We start from the raw sequence: 26,226 nt of genomic DNA, 5'->3' as shown, positions 1-26,226 counted from the left end.
AATACCTCCAATCACTGCCCTCCTCACGTGGATTCACTTGCTTTAAGATCTGAACAGCTGCCAGACACCCGCTGCCGTGTTAAACATCCTGTCCTTTTTTTGGATGTATGATTTCCTGAAGTATTTCCAAAATGTGTACCGTACCCAAAAGGGATTCAAAGTTAATTTATTATTTTAATATCAGAGGTGTGTTACTCTACTCGGACATAATGATTTAATGTCCTTCAGTTTTACTCAAGAGTTAACTTGATTTGTTTGTGTTCCTTCAATGCTACGATAGTTGTTACTTAAAATGGAATATAGGAAATAAGGATATTATCATAATAATCTAACAGCATGTTCTATTTCTGTATAAGATGTACTAAGAATAGTGGCTTCAACTACTATTACTTATCGATGTCAACAAAAAAAAACAAAGGACTTCTATAAAATGAATACACAATTGTTGAAAATAAATCTTGCTTGATTTATATAATGTCAATGTAGAAAGTTATGTGGTGATAAGATTCAGTAATAAAGTAGAATCAATACTAATTCAAATCAAAAACAACAGCCATGAAATAATCCCATTGTGAAATGTAAATATTGATGAGCCTTAAAAAGAGCCGTGACCTTGTTATGGGGTCTTTGTTTTTGTTGCACTGGATTGCAGTACATAGGCGTTTCTATTATGTTCCCCTCTCTAGAAATGCTGTCGAACACAACAGTCAATAAGGTCTTAAAATCACCGCCTCTCTGACATGGTGTTTACAAAGTTTAAAGTTCATAAATATTTATTTGCACGGCTGAATTGCATTATATTTCACAGGAGTATATTTATTGTTCATTCCAACACGAGCACCAAGGGGAGGAGGCATGGTAGCGATTATTCTGACAGAGAGAGGCTGGATATCGACTGCCTTGCTTCCCGTCACCTGCCACAGATTCCACAGGGCTTGCCTGCCGATACGGGCCAGATTATTGTGTTTCCCCTATTGATCATCTCTCTGCTACCGAAGATGAAGAAAGCAATGTTTCCAACATACGGTTATGTCTAATGGCATATCAGCTACAATTAAATAAACTTGATATGTTTTTATTTTTGTATACCCACGTGATCTATTTTTGAACACTATCAGTTAGATAGTGACATTGATATCACACATTTTGAAAAGAACATGGAGATTATGACAAAACATATTGCAATAGAAGAAATATGTTAAGAATAAAAGTGCAAAATTGGAGTTTGACCAGTGGATTTGTATGAGTAATTTATTTTTGAAATAATATCCCAGGGCTATGTTGCATAACTGTGTGTAAGAGTCAAATAAAATATATTCATGAATGTGAAACACTACGCTGTTAAGATTAAACTAGTCATAACATTATTTGGTTTTCTGTCCAGTGGGATGAATGAAAGGCAATGTTCTGAATTTGACCTGCTATGTGGGGACACAAAGGCCCAGTGAGAAGTGATTATTATTCAATCTTTTCATTAATGGTGGAACCCCATTATGTTTCATGTCCTGCCACTAATTTGACCACAGTGCCTGCTTTGCGCGCGGCCTCTGTTCTCTTTAATGTCTCTGTTGGATTCCCAGTCAAAAAGAGAGTTTTCTCTGGTCACATGCTTGATTAGAGCCTAAGTACAACATATCCTGTTTGATGCAAGAAATGTATTTGCATGTCGCAAGGAATAAAACATGACAGATAACTCCTGATGGTAAACCAACTCTGGGCCTCTGCAGCTTTATTAGTTTAAAGTGAGGATTCATAAAAGGAGGAATGATACTTCTCTAATGGTCAAGCTGCAGGATACGGCTGAAGCTTATGAGTTTTCAAATTTGCCATTTCCATTGGTTACTGATAAAAGCATCTCACAAATAAATGGCTTTCCTGATGCACCTCCATGACAGGCAGTTCAGCTCCATCTTACACAGATATTATTCCAGATTGTTTATGCACAGCTGCTCTATAACATTACCTCTGACATACTGGTGACAGCAGGTGTATGCCAGAAACAGACTTTCCTTTTTAGGATGTTTGTGTGCCCCCTGCCAGGCTCATGAGACAACAGGCCTCTTGTCAGATTCATAATGCATAATGTTTCATATGGGTCTGCTTTGGCTGCAGAAGACTAAAAGATACAAAGTACTGCAATCAATAATCCAGGTGAAATATTGGTATGCAGACAAGATGTGACAGCACAGACGAGCCACCTGAGACTTTGTGTCTTGTCCTGTGCCTGGACTATTGAAAATATTCCTTTCTCGCATATAGCATTTCCCCCAATCAAGCAACAAACAAATACCCAAGGTGCCCAATTATATGCAATGTGCATCAGCTTAATATTGCTCAAATGTAACTGAAAGGGCGCTATTTCTAACACATTGATTTCATAACTGTCCATTTGGCTACATGTAATTCCTAAGCTGCGCAGCACGAGTGCAGAATGGATTTTTCAATTAACTGACCTTTAGAAACTGAAACCCTCCCAAAGGTAGCCCTCAGAAAAGTGTTGTAACATAACATTTGCTAACATACTGTAAATCAGGAGGAACACAGTTATTTAAATGTTCTTCTTGAAACATACTGTATAGCTATAAAGACGCTTTTGATAAGTGAAATATAAATGAATATCTACTTCTTCATTTTGAATTCAGTCTACGATCCATCTTATTACATTTTTTAAAAACATCTCAGTATAAACTACAGTGTGTCGGGCCAAGTTTGGGCAGGTTGAACACCTTAGGACAGATTGTCACATGTTTCTGGAGCCAGACAAGTCTCAGCATGTCCAGGCAAGAGCCGGTGAAGAGATCAGAAAAGTGTGAAGCTTAGATGAATCCCACAGTCTGGTCATGTTGTGACACCTGCTTTGTCTCAAACACCTTCCATGACACCTGTGCTTATTTGAAATCGGAAAAATTACAAAAAACTTCTATTTTTTCAGAACAAAAACACATGATTACTGGTTGCTGCCTGAGTTTTAAATCACTCTGATCTAGCATGATTCATTCATTTGGTTACACCCAAAGTTGCACTTCATGCTAAATAGTTTTTATTAATAACCAACAACAGTCTAAATGTCAGAAAAGAGCGGCACCAGTTTTCATTCTTAGTAAGATCTAAGAGTGACAGCACACACATGTTTGTAACTTTTATTTTATAGAAAATGTAAACTCAAATGTGAATTTTTAATTAAACATTGACAAATAAGGTAGTAAAAATGGTTCCAAAACTGTAAAAAGCGACATGAGCTTCTCTCACTCTTTCTCAAACACAAATTGAGTTCTACTGTATCTCTTATGTGTTGTACTTTCTCAAAAGAAAACCGGTGCAATATGTATATTTAACAACACGCTTGCTGTCATTTACATCAAACCATCCTCCCTGATGGCATGATGTGTGTGTGTGTGGCTTTGATGATATCGAGCTGGCTGCAGGGAGATCACCAGGGGGCTGAACATACCAACACCCTTGATGCCGGCTATATGTTGCATGTCAATACCAGTAAGTACCACTATATAAAACGTTGATACTTAATTCATAAGTGAACAAAGTCTAGTAAAAAGTACACACACACACACACACACACACACACACACACACACACACACACACACACACACACACACACACACACACACACACACACACACACACACACACACACACACACACACACACACACACACACACTTAAAGGGCATACATGTGGATTTAAGAGAGTTATGTTAGATGTTAGCTATGTCAGTTTATCAACTTAGTACTAAACTAACTAAATTGCCAAAAAAACATTAAAAACTAAAATACCTACAAGTATTTACGAACGACTAACCATATAACGACATGTTGTTGTGCAAAGACTGATGACAAATGTTGCATTGTGTTGGAAAGTAAATGCAAGAGGGACAGTATTTAGTTGAAAACAAAACTCAAACTAGATTTCAATAATAAATATACTAATATAAAAGCAATATCTCCTCTTAAAATTAGTATCCTCATCATTTTTTTGGTGAGGGTAGCATTTTCAAAAAATATTTCACCTCAAAGAGATAACACTTTATTTGCGATGGCAATCAGAACTCCACAGGAAACAACACACATCCGTCTTTGGCCAATTGTTGGTAGTAGTTGCAATTCCGGAGCCACTCTTCCAGGTTTGAAGCTATTTCAGTGCTCTACTGGCTAGTAGTTATGGACGTGGGTTGAACATTAAAAAACACAAGGCAGATTTTTTTCCATTAGGAAAAGAAAATTACTTCAGAGCACAAAGGGAATGCATCAGTGGAATGGCATACTGCCTAGTCTGTTATAATTACAAGCAAAAGCAGCACTGAATAGGCATCTTAATGACCAAACAAATTGTTGCATATTTCAAACCCATCTGGATAATGTTCTTAGGGGAAATGCAATTGCTGTTCAGAGATGGTGAATGCTATCTTTGTTGTGGTGAGTGTGTCCACACACAAACAACACCTGAGATGATGCATAATGCCACTTTCTGTGCTGCCAACAAATTGTTATTCTGTCAGCTTGCATGTAATGCAGGTGCTGCCGTCTGCCTGTCAGTCAATTAGCCTGTAATAGACTATTAAAGCTTGTTTTGAGAGCTGATTTTACTCGCGTGTGGTATTGCACTTTTAAAGCGGACATGAGGCAATTCTCATATTGAAAGTGTCAAGAGGGAAAATATCACAAAATGAATTTCCAACACAAGTTGGACTATGTACTCTCAACATGTTGCTAAAGTGTGCTTTAATAAAGCAGTACATTACCCATTACCACTTCAACAGTAGATTCCTTTGGTGAGGATGTGGCTCCATCTTCTGGAAGTTTAAAAACACAACATGTAGCTGCAGTATTCCCAATGTGTACCATCAGGCTCACAAATAAGTATATCAATTATAAAAAGTTTCTGAATAAGGAAATAATTAGCAACAATATAGATATTGGCAGATAGTCGCTGTTTACATCCAACACAATACTGCCAACATGACATCACAGCTGTTTTGACTGCACTTAATGATGTTCAAGATTATAATATAAACTATAGGAAGAAAAAAAACTACCTCGGAAATATGTAAAGTAGAAAGTAGAAAGTATCTTCCGCACGCCTAAAGAGTTTAACACGCCCTCACTGTGCAGTGTATGCGCTGTTTGGGTTGATGTCCTTGCATGGCCACCAGCAGAGGGCAGCAGAGATCTTTCTACAGTTTATTGGAAGCTGTTCCAAATGTGTTGCAGCAAAACTCAAGACCCCCATGTGCTCGTAACTACAGATCATTTTGAAGGAACAAAGGCTACAAAGAAATGAAAGATTCACTGAGAGTTATTCATGGGCAGCTCAAATATGCAATCACTAAGAAAAAAAGTAAAACAATGTTATTTTATAAGCAAAACTCTTCCAACATATGGCTGTTGTTTTAAAAAGGTAAAACATTGCAGATTGAGACTTTGAGCTTCTTTAGTGACAGTAATATTGCATGATCAATGTTGTAACACTTTTTAGAGGAGTGCATACAGTACATACATATCAATAATCAATTGAAAAATGTAAATGTATTTAAAGGTAAACGTTGTATTGTATTGTACTATGTATTTCGGTCTAGAACCTTTCATGAGCAACATGTTATGAAAAATGATTTTAAACTAAAGTAATTATACAGATAAAAAATATGTAATAAACCCTCAATATTATATGCTAAGTTAAGCTTAGCTAATTGTTTCCTGGTCACAGCTATATGCATTGATTTGAAATGGATCTTTTATGTACATTTGCAAAAAGATTGTCAAACTTTAATGTATGACGGCCATTTGTCTTAGGTAAATTATGCGTATGTACATATACAAGTCGTCTATTTCAAAAAGTGACTCATACAATTTAGAATATGGTTATTTATCCAAGCATAAGTTCCAGTGACTTATCTTACATCGCAATGAATTCATGCTCCATTAAGGGAATGCTCCAGTTACCAAACAAAGATAATGTGTATGCAACATAAGGTGATGGCATGCAACAGTGCTGTTTGCCTTGTCATTAGATATGTTAAATGAGTTGCAACATTCAGTGTTTATTATCATGACTATAGTACTTCTAGTACACATAGATGAGCTGCTGCCAAAGCCATGTGTAGCCTTTGTACCCAAGATTACATTCCATGGCTTTCACCCTGCTTATGATCAAAACACAATGACTGTCCACTATAATCAGAGCATATGTGCATGCAATCTAACCTCTCTGAATCTGCTTCCAAGCCTTACAGTGCCCCTTCATAACAAAATAAAATGAGCTCACATGTGGTGCCATCTTTGAAATCCCTTAAACGTGGTTGTTCTGCATACAACAAACATATTAAGAAAGGCCATTGTGGGGTTTTATGTATACTTATGCCATGCCAGCATTTGACAGATTATAAACTGCTCGTACCACCCGCTTTAGATAATCTCTGTGACTGCACCCTGTAGCTTCTGTGTATGGAGTGTGTTACAGAGGTCAGCTCCGATCTCATCTTCTCTTTTCTACGTTTGTTAAGCTCCATTCTGCTAAGCATGTCCAAATAGGGTAATTCTGTGTTCAATTAAGCAGGGCAGACACAGGACATTCAACACAATGTCAATGAGATGCCACGATGAGTGAGCTATCAATTTGATAGACAGTCAGAGGGGATGGATAATAAGCTACTGTATGTCCCCTGATTCTGCACCGCCCAAGGCCATCCCTACAATTGAATTACACCGGTGCCTTGGTAAGTCACAGCTGATAGGGCATTGCAAAAAAGACACTGTGCAGTGACGGACTGACCGACTGTGTTGTATAATTGTGTGGCCGCCTCAAGCTATCATGGCACTGTCTTCCTACCAGCCATGGCCATGAAGTCGCTATAAAGAGACCCGCTAGGCCACACAAAGCACTGCAGTTGTCCTTCGGCAAGAGGCCAGTAAGAGAGAGTGAGAGAGTAAAGTAGGAATTAGGGGGATGGGGTGATTCTCCTACGCACAGCGAGCCAAACATCCCTGGGCCAAAAGCCAAGTGGCCAGTCACAAGGATGGCGTGCCAAGAGAATGCCATCCGGCCAGGTTGCACAGCCATATAAAAAGCTCTGTGGGTCGCCTGTAGCTCAAAACACACACATATCCCATAATGCAACAGTCTCTTCCCTTCTCACCAGCTAGGATCTTCCCAAAGCAGAGTTCACAGAGATGCATGTGCACTGGGGAAAAAAGGCCCTACCAAAACCTGAGCACCGCTATGATCTCGAGATCACTCTGTCCAGGGGTGAAAATGTGAGGTACCTCAGGGTCGGTAAAAACAGAAGCAGCATCCAAGGCTTTGATTTGGTTTAGTCATGTGCCCCAAGCTGATGCACTGACATTTCTTTTGTGGGGCTTAGCTGGTAAACCTCTGAACAAAACTTTTTTTCTTTGTGTTCTTGTTGTTTAGTATCTACATCAAGTGGAGGGATGAATAAAATACTTTGGAAAAACTTTTAATAATGCTCACTGACAGCTGCAGACTGCAAGGCTAGCAAATGCTGACATCTCAATAACATCCCGCTAGGCCAAAGTAACTGTAATACAGCTGCAACTAACAATATTTGTTTTCATTATTTTCTGGTTAATTCAAATTATCTTGAAGTCCATGAAATGTAAAAAAAACGACTAAGAAAACAGAGTAACCACCTCAACTTCTGAAAAATACAAGCTGACGCATGCTGATAGTTTTGTTCTACCAAAAGTTCAAAAAGAACATTCTAAAAACACAAGTTGTCTGCAGTAAACATACTTCCTATTTCCAGTTATGTGATAAATATATGTATATGAGCTTTACTCAAACCAACAATAGATAGCGCCAAATACCAGGTTTAACTCGTTGTGAGCTTCTTTAAAAAAAAAAAGCAAAATAAACATATATGTGCAGAAGAAAGAAATGTGTTATTTCATTAATTTAAGTTATTCATGCGACGGGCATATCTAGTGGGTATAGTTCCAGTTAATACGTCAACATTGTGATAGTGCAAGACCTAGCAGGTTACACAGTGAAGTCAATTAACATAATGTTATAAAACTAGATATATTAAGATTGAAATAAAAACAACACAAAGACTGCCGGGTTTATTTGATTAACTGCCAGCGTCCCACATGAATGTATCAATCAGGCAGGAAGTACGCCTCTCAAATAGGTTTGTGAAAGCCACAGAATACAAGGTCCAAGGTAAACACAAGGTGAAACACATCCCTGCACAGTAACTATATTGAATCTACAAAGGGAAGTTATTCAACTTGATGAAATCATTCAACGATGTCTTAAGCTCTCTCTTGTATTTGACAGGACTTATCTAATGGGTGATATATTACCCATTCCAATGTTTGGCCTTAAACTGTTGTTAATATGAGTCTTTAAGAATATCTACGAGAATTATTAAAACATTTACTTTAAGATTTTCTTTCAATTGCTTCTACATGTTGTCCACGGCTTGGACCGCTAAGGTTAAATGGAATCCAATGGAGTCAATTTGAAGGAAAGAAAAATAAGCTTGAAAGGAAATAGGCTATCAGTTCCTCTTCAATTCTACATGCCTTTTTCTTACTTTGTCAACATTACACTGCCGCTGATATGCCTTTATCCAGGACGCAAAGCTGCATTTTCTTTCTGTGTGTTGGCTTTCTTTGAGTGAGAAAAGTTGATAGATGTGTGCCAGGATGATGTTAAGCTGCTGAGGGATGGCAGGGGAGCAGCAGGAGGGCAGAATGACACACATTGGAAATGACAGACAAGGGACAAAAGCAAGACTGCAGGGTGTCAGAACTGGGAAAAGACCCAAGGAAGCCTCTTTCTTTACAAAGAACAAAACCACCACGTGCTGCTCATGAGACTGGTTTTATGAGATATGGTGAAAGCAAGGATACATGACTAAAAACAGCTAGTTGATTTATTGAGTAGCATCCTGGAAATGTAGCAGAATTTTTTATTTTTGTTCAATTGATGCTACGTGTTCTAACTCATGTACACCAGATGTGCAGTTCACCTTGTTGACACGTTTCAAATGATGTTATGTGATTCCTAAATTCCAAATCAGAACATAGATGACGTTAGAGGCAGAAAGAAACTACCATTGCGACAGCAGCTCACTTTCAAATCCACAACATAATACGGATTTTACGTTTAAGCAGATTTTGCAAAAATATACCTTAATAGTAATACAAGTTAACCCTATTGTTGTCATATCATAAAACCTAACCTGCAGACATTTGGCTATACGTACTCATTGTTGGTTTTATAGATACAATTCTACTTTTACAGTTCAATAACTTTCTATTTTTTATAAATGATGCACATTTTAAAATGTTGATCATCAAGTAACATATGCTGATGATGGGTTGGTGCAAACTCAAACACGGTAAATGTGTTTGTGTTTAACTGGATTACAATATGTCCGATACAGCGTAATTATGTGTCAGTATAAAATGAGAATAATCTCAGGCGGCTTTATTCTGGTCTGTATGTCCGTCTCGTCTGGCTGGTGGACAGGAAAACTTTAGAAATGTTGCCTCTGACATCTGAAAGCTTATAATAACACACCAGTACCACTAATGTTCGCTCACAGAGTCAGAATTGTATGCTGCCCTGGGTTGATGTTGAACTCCGTCCTCCCACATGTCAGTTTGTCAAACACTTACTAGGAATTATTTCTAAATGGCCCATATACTGCTAAAATATACCATTTGACAGAACAAAGTGCAGAGACATTTGTTTTTTTGTTAGTGGGAGTTTGATATGTTCATTCCTCTATCCCTGGCAGTAACATTATCATTTCCTAAATTGTGCATTGAATATTGAATGATCATGGTTTGTGTGTTGTATTACCTTAAACTGAGTGAAATGCTCTTGTTAAAGATTGTTTTTGTTGTGATTTACAACACGACCATTAGCATGTTTTTGATTGATGAGACTGGCAGTTTTCAATTTACATGCACTGAGCTCTGTAACTAGAGTTAGTATGTGGACCATTAATCTTGCTTTACATGTGTCCCCATGGCCATGAGTAAAGAAACTCTCTCCCGCTGTGACTGGTCCGGAATCATCCGGGCTGAGGAATGGAATCATTGATTATCTCTGGAAGGAAGCTCAAAAACCATGGCAGCTCTTTTAATTTAAAATAAAGAGCCCTCTCCCTTTCCAATTAAAACATATTGAAGAAGTTTCCTTTTTTTTCTTCTTCTTTTTGAGTCAGAATACGGCCAAGAGAGTAGAACGCTTTAGGCAGGTGATGTTGTTTATGTTATCAAAATTGACACATGAATACATTTTGTCCAAAGAATCCATATATCTTATGGCTTGGGGCGTTTTGTGAAAGCCATTATGGGGAAAGCATAGGAAGCCCATCACTCAAAAGCTTGTTTCGTTTTTGTAGTTTACATCGTATTTATGTAACCTTTTTTTTAAAGCAATTGCAATACATTATTTTTTACAATGGTGTTCTGGCTAAAAAAGGCAGATAGGACATATGTTGCGCAATGAAGTGTAGCAGGGAAAGTGCGACAAAAACCCCTGCCAACCTTTATTTAAAACTGGCCAGAGAGATGAGGTAATCTGGTGTGAGCCTTCCCTGCAGGTCACTCCGAAACCAGGGGCCATGACAAAAGAAAAAAAGACTTATTTTCCAGTCTTCGTAGGCACACAAAGCACGTTTAGCATGTGAATACCACTTGACCAGATTGTACAATGCGCAGTAATGAGTTATGTTGCCTTAGTTTGATATATATCTTAAAGTAGCATAATAAAGTGTGTCAGGTAAGGTCAAAGTAGTGAGACAAGCAAACGTCTCACTGTAGTCTAGCTGAAAAAAGAAGAGTTGTTTAACCTGAGACGCTTGAAATGTAATGCCCAGATATGTGTAAGCATTCATACCAAGACCTTGAAAAAGAAGAAAAGACAAAATGGGAATAAGTCCAAATCCTTTTTACTGTAATTATAGTGAGTTGTATCTGGCTAAAGCCCAACATCAGCAGATTTCACCTTCCCAAGATAAATGTGTGCAGATGTGACCTCCAGTGATCCAATAAAGGGCGGAGATGATAAAGGACACTTGTCTGCTGTTTCACTGGAAGCTCTCCCGCTGATGACGGGTGCCAGCTTGGCTAGGCCTTGTCAATACAACTCATACGTTTCATATTTATAACCTCCTATCCTTTTTACCCTAAGAGCTTGTAATACATTATTTATGCTGCCGAGAGGATATATTAGAGTTTGCTCTGACACTTCAGTAAGATATAGTCTGTCCAACTCAAAAGGGCTATGGGAAATCATAACATATGACATGTTTTCGTTTTTATTCCAAAGTAAGAATGAATATGTCTTACTTAAATAAACACCCATTCTGACATTGACTAACTGACGTAAAGGGTCTTTACAATAATGACCCAAAATATGGTGACATCTAATACATATGTTGTTGTATATTATGTATATTGTTGAATGCTTAGTTTTAAAATTGTCCAAAAATTGAGAGAATCTAAATCCTAGTTTCTCAAAGTTCAAGGTGAAGTTGGTTTTGAAATTAATTGCTTTTGTCCATCCAAAACCGAAAGATATTGATTTGTGAGAAGCTAATATCAGCATAATCGGTCCATTATTCCTGAACATTCAACTTAACGATGCATTAATAACCAAAATAGTTGACAATATAATTGTTCTGCCAATCATCTAATCGATTATTCCACAATCCTCGCAGCTCTATCCGACACACGTGTCAAAAAAGGATATTGACTCATTGTCCTTTGTCGTGTTTAACATTAGAGGTCCATGCATTTTTAATCAACAGCATAGAAACAGTTGAGCTTGTGTCTTGGCCAAGTGAGTGCTATCTTTAGCGCTTGGCTCAGTCAGAGAGGCAGGAAGGTTGGAGGAAAAGTAATATGACCTTAATGTGTCGGACCCGAAGACCATCCTGGCTCAGCGCCTGTCAATATAACATAAGGATCAGCACTTTTGAAACAGCAGAGAGGCTCCCCACCTGAGTGTGCAGCAGGGGGAGGAGAGCTGTCCTCACTCACTGTTTACAAGCACCAAGGTGTGCTGGCCCCTGATGTGATGGGGCTCCTCAAGAGTGTCTCTTTCAAGAAGAGTATAGTGTTTTTCCTGTTGGAAACAATGTCAATATAAGATGAATTGGGGACAGGACATACAAGGTGCTGCAGCATATAATGCAGGTGCCCAACTGGGCGCCCGCTATACATCATGTCCCAGTTATCTCTAACCGTGTGGAATTGCCTGTTTGATATTAAACTGCATTTCCAATTTTAGGATCTGTTCAAGGTTTATATTTAAGCTTTGACCTTGGTTTTATTTCAGCTTTCTTTCAGCATATGTTATATCGTAAAATAATCAGAACATGAGTAATCTGGTAACCTTTATATATATATATATATATATATATGGAGATTAGATCTACCTATGCTATGCTGTATGAACACCAAGTTACACATGTGGACAGATGATGAATTCTAATGGACTAAAAGCCACGGTCACTGCTTCTGGTGCTACTATCAATCTACTGATATCTTGTTTTTAGCAAGCACAACATGCACTAGAACATCTAAAAGTATTACTGTGCACACAAAATGTGTTTTTCAAGATGTATAAACTGCCTACAATATTGCTTAGGATGAACCAAAAAGATAAGGATCCACTTGATTTATTGTTGCTCCTTGACCGGCTCAAAAGATAAATAAAATGAACATATGCATTTTGAAAGTTTTAATGCGGAAATCGAACATTTCAATATGGTATATGTAGATATAATTGATTGAAAGAAATGTAATATGCATAGTGTGGTCGTGTATTTTAAAGCCCTTCCATTAGCAGATGTAGCTCTCCAAGAACAGCAGTGTGCTACAGGTCATTGGAAATCCCAATATTGTAAATACTGCATGAGATGTTTATTCCATAAATATGTATATTTAGAACTATTTTGGAAAACAATATAAACCAACACAAATGGAACAAAGGGGCTATATGAAACTAGTTTACTGTATGTAAACACTGCAGTTTATTCTGACATTGCACTTCTGAAACATAATAAAAATGATTTATTAAAATGGATATAAAGACTGTGGTAGAATAAGACAATAAACCTGGGGTCTTGAGGCCTGCGGTAGCAAATCCCCCCCCACCCAACCTTCCTCCACCTTCTTACTAAGTAATAAAACAAATAACATCTGCTTCTGTTAACACCACCTTCACTGCAGCTGTGTAGATTCCTCCTAATCCCCAAAGACTAGGAAGCCACACTGGTAATGTTCCTCCACTGTCAGAAGTGTTTCATCAAAACAAAAAGCATTTGTTTACGCTCAGCTGATCTTAATTACACATGACATCAGAAATACTGTAGTGTCTGGCAACAAGTTACACTTTTAAAATGATTACACTGTTGTGCACTGAAGCTGTAGTGCAGAAAAACCTAAAATAATCTCACTGGTAAACACATTTGCTTTCTATGTATGCGAGTCACATACATGCATAGTAAATACATGCTGGAGAAAATGGATGCTAACAGATTCCAACAGGACACTCTTTCTATGTTGTTAAACTGAATCTTGGTTCCTTTACCTGAGCAACCGAGGTTATGTGACGTTGACCTCCATTTATATAATCTCTATAGCATTTTACAGCTGCCACCACCTGGCCAAAAGTAACAGTCATCCATGCTCAACACTGAATAAATGTGATGTGCAGGAATCCCAGCAAAGCTGATGTCTGATAAACTCACCGTGTCCATACAGTACCACCCTGTTAAATGTGAAACATGCTGGGCATCAGATATCATATACTACCTTGTGCAACATCCAAACTTAGAACAGTATCAGGCCATGTTTAAAGATTAAGGCGGAACCTATCACTGTGTGCTGTGATACCCTCTGCTGTTTGCAGCTCACTGAGCATTCACCTCATATTTGTGATGCACTTCCGTGCCTCAACAGGCAGTGAGCTCCCAGAGCACTCTGTAAATTGGACAATCAGTAATGGTATTTGATGGCATTAAGAGTGGAGATGAAAGGAAGGACACTCTAGTTATCAACAGGATAATGGGGCTGCTGCCTTGCACTTTGTGTCCAATGAAATGGGACTCAGTTAATTACCCTTGCCATTAATTAGGCCATCCCCATCAAGGAGAAAGGGGTTACTCTTCATTGACAATATACCGTATTATATTGAATTATTCGCCTCAAGAAATTTGCCAGGGTTATTTTGTGTGTCTGTTGCATTAAATAGGTGTGCAGGGGCAAAGTCTCACAGGAGTGACAACACAAATAAAATCAAAATAAATCCATGTATCCACCCTGCAAGTCTAAATAAATGTGATGTGGTAGGCGGGGTTTAGTGGTTGGTACTTTGACCTGCTATTCAATATGCAACACTAATGCAAAACTTGTTTCTCTGCCTTGTAAAGTTTCCGCTACAGCCTTCACTGGATGGGTATTGTACTATTGGGTATTGGGTATGGGTATTGTATTGTAGTGTGTTGAGTATTGAGATACTCTTTTACTTGTATGTACCATGCAAGACTTGTTAAATGCAGTCATATATCGGATGCAATTGTGTCCATATACCTTTACTGTAAAAAGACATATTGTCAAAATATGAGCAGGTGATGTCTTCAAATCCATATTTCGGAGGTTGCAGTAATGTAATGGTTTATAATCTGCTGTGGAGTGTATTAGCTTCTAACACTGAGAATAAAGTGATAATCCTTGTATTCCCGAGAACATTAGCTAAAGGAGAAAAAAAAAAGATATGCAAAATGATACGATGTCTTGTCATTTAAACCAACATTGGGCTACACCGAAGCTGAATGTTAATTTGAGTTGGGTGAGTTCTAGCCTGCTGTGACTCGTGCTTCAATTTGACATGTGCATATTTCCCATGTTAAGTCTCATATAGTTGCACAATGTGAGATAATGGTTCACTGGGGAGTGCCTGTGTGATGGACGGACCTGGAAATTATAATAATGAATGGCTCTTAGAGGACTTCAGCTCCTCTATTCTGAGTCCACTGACGTGCAGATATGTAGTCCCGCGTGTGCGTCCAAACATGGGAGAATAATTCGTTTTTATTATCAGCGACCGAAAGGGGGTACTAAAGGTGTGTGCTTCAAAGACTCCCTTTATGTCTTCATTTTATGAGATTACACCACTGGCACACTGGCAAACAGCTTCATAAAAACATGCCAATGAAATGCAAGCTAAGTGCCGAAGTTACCTTATATAATACTTTTAAAATGTTCAAAGCAAGATGAAATATTTGACACGTTTGAACATGACGATGAATTAACAGATGTTTTGAATGTAACAGAGGTATGCTAATTTAAATATACACTTAAATCCGCCTCAGGTAACATCAAAGATTGTTTTTCTAATCTATTCTGTAACAAGCCATCCTGACAACCCCAGGTCACATTATATATTCATTTGACATCATCATTATTACTGTGGGAGATGGAAGCAGCCACGAGCAAAAAAAAAAACAGGGGGACAGATTTAAGATTTTCAATTATATGTCAAGTTTATTATCTCCTTTGCTAGCTATAAGGATGGCTCAAAGGCCATAATAATCCTCATCCATGATTGCATTTGGGTAAACTAATGGTATTGTTTTTACAGCCTCCAGTGATGTAATATGATAAACACATGGTGTGTTTTTTGTACATTAATGGTTAAAGAATGACTAAACACAGATGTGAACCGATATGTCTCCCAAGTGCAGCAGAACAATGCAACTTACATTTTTGTGTGTCCTTGTGATTTGTGAAATCCAAAAAGAGAATATATGAACGCAACATTTTCAGGGTTATTGGTTATTGAAAATGGGGATCTCTAAAAAAAAAAAAGGTCATACATTAAAGCCTTTTAACTGTGCAGGGAACACCAAAGCGACACATGTGTTACTTACTTTGTAATATATGATGAATTTGCACTGCTGGAAATGCAAATATGTATTGGCCTATATAGAAAAAGAAAATGTGCCAAGTATCGGTGGAAGCACACATAAAAAAGCAAAGAGGACACTGTTTACCCCACTTCCTGTTCAAAGATGAAATAATGAAACCATTAAGACTTTCTTTCCTTCCATAACTGAAGGCAAGCAATGAGCTTTCATTGTTTGAAACACAGGCCTCGCCTTTGCTCATGATAACAATTCATTAGCGTTTTATTTGAAGGTGATCTCGCCTCTCTGGCTCCCAAGTTGATCAGCTGCCTTCATTTATTCCGTGGAGAATGCAGCGATATTGGACTACGTGATCTGCTGGTAAATAGTATCCAATCAAGCGCTATACGTTGCTATTAAATTCAAAAGAAGGTTCGTCTTGTTGATTTGTGTCTATTTAATGACATTGTTTAATGGCATAAGGGGTGGTTGAGGAGAAAGAGCAGGAGTGCCACAAATCAATTATCAGCTCCTGTCCTCATGTCAAAGTGTATTTGGGAAAGAAACAAACCACCTGACTGCTGCTCTATGGTGCAATGTGATCTTATTCATGAGGGTATACTCAATATGTTAACACATGGATCAGAAATAGGCTCAAAAACAAATCGCAATTATTTTTGGCTTACATTGCAATTAGGATACAGGATCATGGCATCCTTAGTCTTATTATCATTTCAAATTATATTAAAACAAACATGGTGTGATTATTTTTAAAGGGATCTTTACTTAAAGGTGGGGTAGGTAAGTTTGAGAAACCAGCTCGAGATACACTTTTTTATATTCCATGGAATGCTCTTAACATCCCGATAGCAATGAATATCTGAAGTGCTTTGACAATAAATCCATGAAGAAATGAGAAGAAGCCGTAGCGCTGTAAAAAACACGACCAATCATCTGAGCCGGCCCGGCTAAAATAACTGGATGGCCTACCTGCCTGTCAGCCTTCCATCTGTGCACTAACTTATCTCGTGCCCTCATTGGTCATGTGCGCGTTCATGTGTGTTGGAGGAGGGGCTCTGTAAGGAAGTGGCAGATTTGTTCCGGTTGTGTATTTTCAAATTCTAGCGCACTCGAGCTGCTTTCTCCAAAATGTCCTACCCCACCTTCAATATATACTGTATGTTTTGTTAAGTCTGCAGAATATAATGTGTAGGCTTGGAAACGTCCACAGCTCCAATACTAAATTCACAAATACATGTTCACAAATTTAGCAAATATTATGCTTCCTGTGATTTCAATATTTCACTAGTTCATATTGTGATTTTGATACAACTTTAATATGTTGTTCAGCCCTAATCAGGCACATAAACACTGAAATATTGCTACTGATAATATAGTACTATAAATAAAAGTTAACGTGATGTGAAAACAGTCGGTGACCTTTCCATTTAGAAACAGTTTCCATAATTATAAAACCTTCCAATTCTACGCACCCATCTGCCATGGGTCACTGCTGACTATCCTCTTGGCCCAAACAGTTGCAGCTGCAGACTGCTCACATGGCTCCATGCTATCCTCGGGGCTTTATACCAGTGTGTCTGTTTACTGGCCTGGGTCATCAAGTTCTAGCATGTTTATGTTTCTGTTCCCGTTGTCAAAAGGACTAAAATGGGGAATACATTTACAACAGCCGACCCCTCTGTCAGTTCCACTGCTACATGTATTCCACTAAATGGTGGTGAATGAACGCACCCTACCGCAGTTTCCACCCTTTTCTGTACTATTTCAGTCTCTTTGCAAGATCGCTGTGCCAACGGGGTGAAATAGATCAAAGAGTCTTAGTTTTTCTGTACACTGTGCATCCTTACACCCACTCGCTGTGTATATCTGAGCAACATACTGTATGCCACTGTGTATACAAATAATGTCACATTTGACACCTGTAATGCCTCCATGGACCATTATGGGGAAAGCATACTCACTTTCCCAAGGGCAGGTCTACAGACACTACATACAGAGTCTGCCAACACTTGACATCACTATTTCTAAAGTGGATGACATTAATGACTTCTTATCGGACATAAACCTCCAGAAGCTATCGGTTATTGAATCCTACAAAGAGAAACTGGGAATATTTCTAAAATAAATTGCATACTGCTGTCCTGCCTGTCGATCAATCCCTCCATTCATCCCGCCTCAGCCTCGAGAGGGGTTGTGAGATGAATCGTCCACACAGCTTCAATTGCAAGGCCATTGTCCGGAGAAAACCTGCGTTCACCCCAAATGAACAGCAGAGTTGACTCAGGCAGTGGGTGACACAACAAACAGCACAAGATCAATCCAACTTTAACCTGGAGTATTATTCATGTCTTTCCTTTCATTAGAAGCCATTTATAATAGAATACAGGCAATGAAGGGCTGACAATCCGTGTTTCAAGAGAGGGAGCTAAGTGCTTGTGTGAACACGATAGTAACTATGATATCCTTCAGTATTTGTTGTGTTAATTATATTGTATTTTGGGTCATTTGCATCAATGTCACCTCTTCTGGTGGAATTTCAAAGACGCACAATTATGTGGTGCTATTATAATGATGCATGATTTAACACAATAGTTTATTTATGTTTATAGAAGCTTAAATTAAAAAGCATTTATGTCTAATTATATCATTTATCAAAAATAATTAAGCGTTAGATTCAGTTTTTGACTTTTAGTTTGTCACACACTGAACAAAAGGTACAAGCCTCGTTGTGTTATGAGTATGTTTCACCTCATTGATTGCTATGGAGTGGAAAAGCGGTGAACATAAATGACAATATGAAGGTTAATAAATAATTTTAAGTAATAGAACAAATACAGACTGTTAGGGAATAATTTGCTTTGGTATTCAACCTTCCACACGGTTCATCATGTTCTCCTCTCACTGTCTCTTTTCCCATGGCATAGGTCTACAGCCTTGGGTATTGCTGCTATCTCTCTTAAGGAGGAGCAGCTTGGGTGCATTGTTGTTGCCAGTCTATGACAGAGCACAAGCCGCCATGAGGTGGTTTACTGTTCAGGGACGAAGGTTCCCTGGCGCACATTCTTTCCTATGGACGAGAGCTCTAGTTAGATTCAGGGTCCATAATGCTTTAGTCTCACTGATGAAGAATGTTGATTATTACACTCTGAACTAGTTAAAACCTCGAGCTGCAGAAAGAGCTCTTCAGAATTGGTTTGGCAACCGCTGTGTCAACTCGTTACACACCACCTGTCTTGTCAATGTTCCGGCCGTAACTCCAAATAAACCACCAATGTTTGCCATCAAAGCTCCAGCTCTCCTTGTGTCTCTCTGAGTCCTGACTCCCCATTGCTACAGAAGTTTCCCCCCCACACAGACATGCACAGATAGATTTTTCATGATTAATAACATGCAATGGCATTTTCCATTAAAGAAAAAGTAACATAAATGTGTTTGTATCCTGTACATTCAGAACATACAGTAATGTTTGCATGCTGACAGCATTACAATTAGTGGTAGTCTGATATTCTGACAGCTGATTGAAGCTGATTGAAGGCAGCATTAAAAACTACTACCTTGTTGTGTCCCTATTGCCTCAGTGTAAATGTACAATAACTAAATAAATTATGTTTACAACCTTAGAGTGTGTGCACACACCTGCACTTACTTTAGCTCAGAGTGATGCATAAACCAGACTACTCAAAAGTACAGGCTAGATTAACGACATCCAAAGGTCATCCAATAAATCTAAACTTTTGCCTTTCCTCCTCTTGTGGTCTGTATATGTTGAATCAACTTTGTCTCGCTTGTCCTCCAGTGCCATTGATTGAGTAGGACATTTGAGGGAAGGGCATCTTTAATTGTACACAAAATAAAGCTCCCTGGACTGTTTTTTCCCCGAGCCCGTAGTTGGATGGGAAGGGATTAATTAAGTACATCTTCAACAGGCAGAGTTGACTGTGCAAGCAGTCGGTGATTATCTGTGATGGGTCTCCAGACCCAGGAGGGGGAAGGCTTCAGAGCTGTGCTGCTGACAAAATGTTGGCAACTTTCTTTTAAGGATCACTGCGGGTTAGTTCCTTGTTAATTATTGTGCCTTACCCCTTTGTTTTGGACGCCGAGTTTCATTAAAAAGCTTTTAGGACATTAAACCTTAAGTTTTAAAAAACTTAAACTTTGCCATCAGAGTGCATGTATGAAATGATGGCCACTTGGGAGCAGAATAACACCAAAACAAGTGAACATGCATTACAAAATAATCACCAATTTTAAAATTGTCTACAGGGTGTCTCATTGGTCTACCAACCAAGGGAAATGAAATGTGTTTCAAAAGTAATGGAAATGATTGAATAGCTTTGGAAATATTGAAATCACTCTTGCTAAAAAGAAAAACATGCAGACACAAGCAGCAAAAGTGCATGTTTAAAGTCCCAATGAAAACCTGATAAAAAAAGGATCAGACTGAATATTGCGAGCCTGATTCTGCATGAATTGTACCTTTTATTTTATTAATACTGATATGGATATGTATCTGTCCTCTAATATGATGTTAATGTCATGACAGTGTGTCCTAATAGAACATAGAAAGCAGACGGTGCCGCTGAGTGCTGCTGTTAAATTCTGCCCTGCATGATTTATAACAAATCATTGTATTCCAACAGCTTTGATTCTCTAGGGGCCTGTCAATCTGCGTTTCCCTCAAAAATATTTCATTCCTCTCACGGCGGCTGAATGATATGGCCTTGAAACGGTTGCCCCGCAGTCAAAATGCACGAAGTAAATCAAATCAATACACAAACTAATGTTGTTTGACAAGCCATGTGATAAGACTTTATTTCATTTTCATGCTTATTTCTACTTTTTAATCTCAGAACATTATGCCTGTGGCAATATTACAATAGTTCACCTTGAGAGAGGCATTCTGAAAAAGACAAAAATGGAATTTCACAAGATGGACGATTTTGGCCTGCACACCACCTCAAAGTCACAAACCTGAACGTGGAAAAATGAGGAAGGCACCCTATCAGTGGAGGATGACTTATTGCTGCAAGGCAGCCTATAGACAATCTGTCCTGTGGTATAATATGTGTGTAAATGATAATGTTAAAGGTTATTGTCATGCTTCGCTGCAGACTCAAAATACATTGCCACTCTGGAAGCTGGCTGATCATTAACTCAAGGTGTCAGGAGACACACATTTGCTCAGTGGCATTCTCCAAAGCCAAAAAGGTATGTAATACCTTTTCCTCCAGAGGAATGCACAGGAAAAGATGTTGTAGTTGTCTGATGTGTATCAGCGCTGAATATTTCAGAACCAACCTCTTGAATATCTTAAGATGTTGCTTTAACCTTGAGAAGAATGGGTTTTACTTTTATTGAACTTCTCCTTAACTGTCTGTTCATACTTCAGAGTTGGGCCCAATTGACTGAGCTGACTTAATTATTAGTTGGCAACTTTTTATAGAAACATTACAAACTACAGTAGGTCATAATTTAACTACAGTAGTTCATGGTTTTTCCACTCCTAGATCTACTGCTGTGTGAGCCTGTAAGTCAGGGGTGGGGAACCTTTTTTCTCTCAAAGGGTCATTTCAATTTTTACAACATCCTCCAAGGGCCGTACAAATGATTGACCTCTGCTTAAATATACTAAAATCACAGCCCATTCATTTCGCCTTTCTTTCATGCTGTGCAAAGAAAAAGCAACCTCTCAATCCAGATATCTCACCATGACTCACCAAAACAGAAAGATATGGACACAAAATGTGTGCAAATGTATTTAGTTTCGTATCCATGTGGACATGATTTAAGTAGGGGGGGGACCTAACCTCTTCTAGGGGGGTCCGGGGCTAGCTCCCCCGGGATGATTTACTTTTAAATGTTGAAGTTAAAACCATCAATCTGGTGCACTTTGAGAGCAAAATTAAAAGAGATCTGTGGATACATCTCTCAACACCCATATGAAACAGAACTGTAAGCAGATTTTCTTTTTCTTTATGGATATTTTACAAATCACTCCCCTTTCAAACTGTATTCTTGTTTATTAATAGCCAATTTGTTTTACTGTCCTATAGTATTTTATACCTGTTTTTCATTTATTGTCTTATTTTTTTATAACTATAATGATCATATAAAGATGTGCCTTTACCTCACTGGTTGTAGAAAAAGCTTATTATATTTGTTAGCATAGCTAGCTAACCAGATGCTAATAACAACAAAGTTATTGACTGTATGATCAGTATGACAGATGAACAGATCGCCCACTGGGCTTTCAACTGAAGACACAGCCACGCAAAAACTGCGGCATGTGTACGGCTCCTTATGGGTACTGCAATTTTTGAAGTGCCGGAGCGGCGTTCTGGTGCTCTCCGTCAGAACTACACCCCTGTCAGACGAGACATATACCATGTGATTACATGTTAGGCTCGTGTTGTGTTCAAGGACCCTGACCTTCGCCAGGAAACACAGGCACTCGCTTTTTTTATTCTTTTGCGGTCTAGATTTCAAAAAAAAAATGTTGCGTGTGTTTATGAATTACTTCCAGGGCCGTATGAAATGGTCTCGCGGGCCTTATACGGCCCGGGGGCCTGAGGTTCCCTACTCCTGCTGTAAGTAAACATTGATTTTAAACTCTAGTAGTAACACTGATGGACATCCAAACATACAGACGCAGACAAGAATGCATTTGTCAAAATCTAAAGCAACAAGAGAACATGGCGGGTGGAAACAGGAACTTATAATTACAGAACACAATGTAGCTTAGAGCTTGACCTTACAGAGGTGATGAATGGTGCAAGTCCTATCCATGACATGCAAGCAAAGAGTCCTCAAGGTTTGTGGGCAACTAAAAGATATGAGGTAATTAATCATGCAACATGGGCTCGGCATGATTTTAATTAACTGCGAAACACATGTTCTTGCCTTCTTTGGGGAGGGAAAAGGACCGGCGTGAGGCGAACTGTCTCAGCCTTTGCAATATTTATGATCTGACCCTTGCAGCTTTTTGACTGTGATGAGTTATACTTGACTAAGAGCTGCCTACAGAGTGATGATGTAAAAATCACTTAAAGCTTACACTGTTTCCAGATAGGATAATCAGTGTACTTCATCCTGTAGGCAAACAGTTCAAATTAAGGGAATAAAAAGCATGTTTCAAGCTGCAAAATATAAGCTACTTGCACATTCAACTTAAAACTTTTTTGGAATAACTTTTTTAGCAAATATTAAGTCAACCCTTAGGAAAAAGGGTCAGCGGGTGACACTCCATTAAGTGCATTGTGGGAGTTATGTCCACTATCGGGTACTATAGTGCTCTACCAGTACCTGCATTTCTGCCCAACTATCTGATTGGGCAGAAATTCAAAGCCAACATTAAAATAATTTCATTTATGTTAAAAGTAACCAATTTCTACGGTTTGATTTAAGTAAAGGCAGCATAACCTTACGCGTGTGGCCTTGCCTTATTAATTAAATGCAACACCACAATACTGACTGTGTATGTTAATGTAAGGAAAATAGTATGTCATATGCTAATGTGTCCATATGTGTGTATATAGGTTACAGCATAACTTCAGCATGTTTAAACTAAACCTATGTTTGAAGTTACACACATCTGGTGCAATACACTGCTGATCCTTGGCAAGACTCAAATTCCTATGGTCCTTTTATGCTGAGTCATATTCATACTTTGTTTTACTAAATAAGATTGGTTTTGGCTATTGGCAAAAAAAGAAAGAATTATTAATGGAAGTAGATAATTTGTAACATTTATCATATCATTGAATATTTGTTTTGAGATGCAGCTGCTCTAATGGCTCATGATGTATTGTACATCAAAAGTATTTCTTCAGAAAGATAGGGCCTGTTTAACATATTGATTTATCACTGTGGAGCTCCAGTCGACAGTGCACTTTTCAAGGGAACTACATTACGATAGGTCAACTCTACGCATCTATATCATTCATGTCATAGTATTCCGGCACACCCAGCTCAGTATTCCTGGAAGCAGTGGGATGCCTCCCAGCCACGTTGTAGGTTAAGTTACAGATCCAGAGGGATAATTATATCAAGAATGAAGGTGTTTCACCAGAGCTACAATGACACATGTCTCAGCTCGGCAGCTGGAGTAACAGAAGGCCTTGATATGAAGAGGAAGTAGATGCTCCTCGGTTGGGTGACCCCAAAGCTTGAGCCAAATTATTTACAATCAAAGCTCCATGTCATATCTGTTTAACATTCAGGATAGGAGTTATGTGCTGCTATGGTGCTGAATGTCAATTGGAAAGACATTCTGTTCTGAGTGCGGGTGCAACGATTAAAATGCTGCCAAAAGTTGTGAGAAATATGAAAAGTAATAGAAGGCAGCAGATGTAGCGCTTTCACAGGGCACTGAGGTGCCAGAATGAAATGTCTTGACTTTTGTTGTCAAGTCGACCAAATGTTATTTTATCAAATCATCTGCTAATGATGCCACTTGCGAACTAATCAACCTTGAACAAGTTTTGTTATGAAAGATCTTAAAAAATGCATGAAAAAGAAAAACGTTGGCGTGAAGTTGTTTACTTCATTCACTAAACCATCACAGTCATTATTCATGCACACATTCATTGCTGCCTGATATAAACAAAGAAGGACATAGAAAGAAAAAGAGAGGAGTGGATTATGTTCCCTAAGCCAAACAAGTGAGGCGGCACTCATCGTCCCATGATCACACCGAGAGTTAGGACCTCGGGCTCTAAGCTGCTGGCCCACACTCACATCACTTCAATCACACAGAGAGAAGACAGGAAGTATATCCTCATGATAACATCAACTCATTGGACAGCTATAATGATGAAGTTTGTATTAGCAAATGCTTAGTTTTTTTCGTTTTTCTGTGAACACAACACAAAAGACAGTTGACAGTAAAGATATTGTGAAATAAAAAAATATATTATTTGTGACCAGGACACCGTAGAATTGAGCAACAGGATTCCATGGAGTTCCATTTACACTCTTCAATAAAATAAATAGTGGAAGTGAATGTTTGTGTGGGTGGAAACTTTTGTGGTTTTGAAAAAGTTAACCTCCTTTGAGAACAAATATGGCCACAGCAATTATATTGTCATACGTTCTTTACTCTCAATGACAATGATAGCAATCCACACTCCCTTTTAATGTAATTTCTCAACAAGTCCTTGTATTCAAACTTCTCTGCTGGAACCTCAAAAGCTTATGTGTAATTGGCACTTTATATTAGAAAGCGTCTGACTTTCAAACTGTATGTTCAGCTTTAATGTTTTTCAATTGTGTCGTTCTCTCCAGGTTTCTCGTTTGATTTTGTTATTCCCACCTTTAGGTACAGATAACTTAACTCCCTGTCCTTGTACCTGTTCCTCATTATGGTCCCTCCCCCACAGTGAATGTACTGTGTGTTTCTCAGTGGCAGTTCATCTTTGTACCCAGTGTCACATAGTGTACCCTTTCATCCAAGTGTTTGTTGTTGGTGGTTTTCTTGATATCTGCTACATTTAAACTGTCTCTTGTCTTTGTCATCTACTTGCCAGATGTTCTAAATTACTTTTGTAAACAAGACTAAGTTTATATTAATTAATAGTTGATATACCCAGTTGTTACTTGTACAACAATCATTACCATATGGCTTTTCAGATGAGATAGAATTTCCAGAGTGGCAGCAGCTTTTGGCAAACTAGGTACTGTACAGCAAAATCATTATAAGTGTTTGCCATGCGTTGAGACAAACCAATTGTAGGTGTGCCATACCTTTCCCTTCGTGAGCTAAAGCTGATACATACGAATGGCATCTTTTTGTGTGGCTTCACTGTGTTTCCTCCTGACAGCGCTATGTGCTGACATTCAGATAACAGAAACAGTAAAGTAAGGATGAAAATGCTCCATGTGTTGGTATGGAGTTGTTTTGCTGTCCTTGTGTTGCTTTGGAGCATAGGTCAACACATGAAGGATGAAAGCAGTGAAAGAAGTAAGAAACCGCATTAACTAGAGAACGGAAATAAGAAATAATAGAAACTGAGGTGAAGAGTTAAACTTATGGCATTAGTTGCTGTTGCACAAGGGGTGAAGTCAAACGAGGTTATTCTTCAGAGATTCTCTTGATAAGGAAGTCAAAATGTATTTGTCAAAAAGTAAAAAACTAAATAGAGCATTGGATGGAGGCATACAACAGGAGGATTACTTTTTTAACCATATCCCACTTAGTTAGATATGGTAGAATTACATGTAAGAAATAAATTGCAGCAATTGTAATCATCTTGGCATGCCAGCTAATGCTAACCTGAGAGAACAATCAAACCCTTGA

General features: G+C 38.4%; 1 protein-coding gene across 1 annotated transcript in view; it reads right to left on the bottom strand.

Annotated features, from left to right (window-relative positions):
• The window catches only part of LOC307026123 (cadherin-6-like), a 572,233-nt gene that overhangs the window by 434,352 nt on the left and 111,655 nt on the right, over positions 1 to 26,226 (bottom strand). The window lies entirely within an intron of this gene.

This window comes from Notothenia rossii, assembly GCF_949606895.1.
Source record: "Notothenia rossii genome assembly, chromosome: 12".
Lineage (NCBI taxonomy): Eukaryota > Metazoa > Chordata > Actinopteri > Perciformes > Nototheniidae > Notothenia > Notothenia rossii.
The sequence above is the reverse complement of the archived record's forward strand: the minus strand, read 5'-3'. Positions and strand labels throughout refer to the sequence as shown.